The sequence below is a fragment of the Armigeres subalbatus genome, unplaced genomic scaffold (assembly GCF_024139115.2).
Source record: "Armigeres subalbatus isolate Guangzhou_Male unplaced genomic scaffold, GZ_Asu_2 Contig1041, whole genome shotgun sequence".
Lineage (NCBI taxonomy): Eukaryota > Metazoa > Arthropoda > Insecta > Diptera > Culicidae > Armigeres > Armigeres subalbatus.
Genome location: NW_026941783.1, coordinates 31,625 through 35,577, shown reverse-complemented (window position 1 = coordinate 35,577; position 3,953 = coordinate 31,625).

Genomic DNA, 3,953 nt, shown 5'->3' with positions numbered 1-3,953 from the left:
GAACAACAGTTGTTAGTAGTAGATGGAAGGAAAAACCCGGACATAGGTTTCAGGTGATAAGATTTAGAATTGGTAACATGGGACGATCATTCAGTCACGTTCGCTTTATTGAGTTGCGGTCAGTATCAAACAATGTTTCTCTTGATCAATGCCAAATCAACATTTCATGAAAAATCTATTGATAGTTATTAATGTTTGAACTGTATCGTCGATGTTTTCAATCAAATATCCAAATATTTGCGCAGAGATTTGGACATCTTATATTTTTAGGCATGGTCAAGCGAAGTCTTCGTCCGCTTCCGCGGTTGAATCAGAAAAATTATACTGTTGGTTTTGACGCTGTTATGAAATCACGCATAAAATTTTATCTCTAGAATATTAGGCTTGGCGTACGTTCTATCAAGGTAATTGAAAACTTGATATAGATCTCTATTATTGGCTCTCTGAAGAACCGTTTGTTTTTGGACAACCAGTTGCATCATGTGGCCTTTTCTTCGAATCGCATCGCCTCATCACCGATGCCAGCGAAGTCTTGGCTCAATCTGCTGCTGCTGCGGTATCTGCTCAACATTGCTGCTTGTCCGGGTCTGTAGGGTGGACTGCTGCGTAACATCGGCTGGGCTTTCGGCTGATGATGGTGGCTTCATTGTGTCGAGCCGAGCGGTGCAGACTTCATTCCCTGCAAAAGGTGGTGCTGTTCCATCGATGATGCGGTTGCTTCGCTTGTCCCAGTCAGAATGAAAGGAAAAATCCGCGTTGCGCTATTTTATGGCTCTCAGCCAGACCCAGCGGCTGCTCACTGGTGTCTGCACCAATCAGAACATTGGTAATGGAATGATGCAAAATTATGCGGTACCCATATTTATAAGTTCCTACTTGATCTCAATGTTTTCATTGAAAACAGTTTCATGCCTATTGAAACAAGTTTTCGGGTCTTATCAAGCATGGACATGGGAATGCATACTTGAAATCTGTCGATTGAGGGCTTACCGCAAAAATTCGTCCATTGAGACGAACGCTATTAACGTTTAAAATCTTTCAACTTCTTAGCGCTAACGCATTCGATTTGAATATTTTGGCACCGGTATTATGAAAGAGAGACGTAAGTCTACGTCAAAAAACACACAGACATCACCTCGATTCGTCAGGCTAACACTATACATGGGTCGTCGGGCGGTACTGGCATAATGCCATATGGCATAATGCCGTTGTTGGCATAATGCCATAGTGGCATAATGCCGTTTAGCACTCCTTGCCGTTGGCATAATGGCCATTTCATAAGGGCCGTTGGCATAATGGCCATTTGGCATAATATGTATGCGGTGTCCATTGAAAGATCATTTGGCATAATGGCCATTTGGCAAAGGGCCGTTTGGCACAACGACCATTGGCATAATTTGTATGCAGCGCCGGTGTCAAATTGAGGGCCGTTTGGCGAAGGCCATTGGCATAATTATCCCGATTTCAAATTAATTGCCGTTTGCAACAATTCATATGCAATAAAGAAAGTAAATCCTACAGTAAAAGTAATAAAAGTTTTGCTATCAGGCTTTCCATGGTCAGTTCAAAAATTCATTTAAACGAAGAACTGTTGCGTTTCGTGCAGAAAGGGTAAATTATAGGAATGAAAATGATGGCCATCAGTTGAAGTGAAACCATTTTGCCTGACTTTTGTTGCTCGGAAGCTTTTCAAAGTTTTATATTCCACTTACTCGATATTTTAGGACGGAAAGATCCTTTATTATCGACTCTGGAGGTTAGACTGTATCAACAATTTTATGGTATGTACCGTTTCGTGATGCACTCTTTGCCTGTTATAAGGCAAAATGTTATTGCCTTCTATAACTGCTAGCAGTTGCTCGGTATAAAGTACCTTATCAGGAAAATTTTTCAACGCAGGATTTCGGTCCCGTGCATTTTAAATGGGGCCGGAATTTTTTATTTTCATGCCCATCACTACGAAAACATCGCATATGCAAAAATACATGGGATCAAATTCCCGAGGTGTGATAGATGTGTATACTTTTGCCTTCTTTGAATACTCGAATTTACTCCAGATCTGTTGGCAACTGAAAACGATTCACTGCAAAAATAATTCTAACTGCGGAATGATACAAAACGAAGAAGAATAGAATATTGCGCAATGGTAATGATCGCGATGTGGTACATCAATGGATTACGCGAATGTTGTACGCAAATTTTCGTATAATCTTTAGAGCTTTAAAGTATACTTCGCATCTCGTAGTTCACCTCCGATGATGGTAAGTAGGTCCTGAGCAATTAATTTGGAACATCTATGAATTATGAAAGAAAAAAAATTTGATTTTCACACCACACTTACAAATTATGCCAAATGCGGAATCAATATGAACGCCCTTATGCCAACAATGACCATTATACGTAAAAAGCCCTCAATTTGACACCATACAAATTATGCCAAATGGTATATGCAAACGGCGTTATGTAAACGGCATTATGCCATATGGCATTATGCCAAACGAGTACCACTGAATAAATAGCATTTTCTCGTGATTACATTATTTTTTAGCATCTTAGGGTAAATTGTACTACGATATAGTGTGTCTGATGATGGGAGTCATATGATTTAAGAAAAGAATCTTAGAATTTTCTCACTGTAGTTACACTCCACTGAATACGATAAATAAAATACACATTTTTACTTTCAGTTACCCACGATCAGCCTTTGTCTTACGAACAATGTAGTCGACTGATACCCAAGTTGCACGCCTTATTGAAACGATGCCCAGACCGCATCCCTATCAGAGGCGAAAACCCTGAATTGGATTAAAATCGAGTTAAGATGTGATCAACTTGAAGCTCTGCGTGGCACTATAGTTTGACCCGTTCGCTTATGCTTTCAGCCAATACGTCCTTGAATACTCCTTGGGTAACATCGTCGCCAGCAAGACTGGTTCTGCTCCGCCGCATCTACTTAGAGATTTGCTGATGAGCTGATACTCTCTGGCAGATATGTCAGCTTGGCGAAACTATGAAGTATATTTGTGCGACTTCTACTGGGCACACCAAACGGCATCAACTTCCAGAAATCTTGCCCACTGGCATGGGTTCCTCAAGTGAAACTGACGTTGACCCAGTTTATCCGAATTTTCTGCTGGTTATTTACTAACAGCTGTTGGACCAGATTTTCGAAAAACAAAACTTGACTATAGAGATGTCCGAAGTTGTACCTTGCAAGCTCGAAGATTTAGTATGTTCGATATAATGGGGTTACAAAGAAGTTTTAATGTAAAATCTGTTTCAAAACCTGCCTCAATGATAATCGACGATATATCGGAAACTCAGTTTGCAAGAAGTTGGATTCTGAACTTTGGAGTACTATAATAGAAATCAATACTATTCCTGCTTGTATGAGTCGTGCCTTTACAACTGGAAATGTATCTGAGAAAGAGGCTATATAGTGAAGCTTCATCAAAAGGATTTTTCGTGCGAAACTAGACGAATATTACATAATAATGGATACAGTTTTTCGAAGAACATAACTTTCTCTGCTTACAGGAATCGCAACCTGATTTTCGATCAATATTCCACATCATTGTTACTGAGTTGGCCTACGATCTTACCTAGCTTGGCGATAAATGGCCCTAGAATACCTTGGGGATAGAAATTCGAGCCACGGCAATTACAGGAAGATAGACCAAATAAACGAACACTATGGCCAAAGCAGTCCCTATACACATGCTATCTGATTATAACGAATGGAAACAAACTTCAGCGTACAAAAATTGTGTATCATCCCTAATGCAATACTGCGAACCAATCTAAAGATTTAGTAAAATACCTTAGAACAGATAGCAATTTTGCAGTTCCCAGTAGAAAATATCGATTTGTGCGAATCGAGCGATGATCTGTTCCATTTGTGCCTGCAAGTATATGTGACCTGATAATAATCAGTTAGAATCTTCCATCGCCCA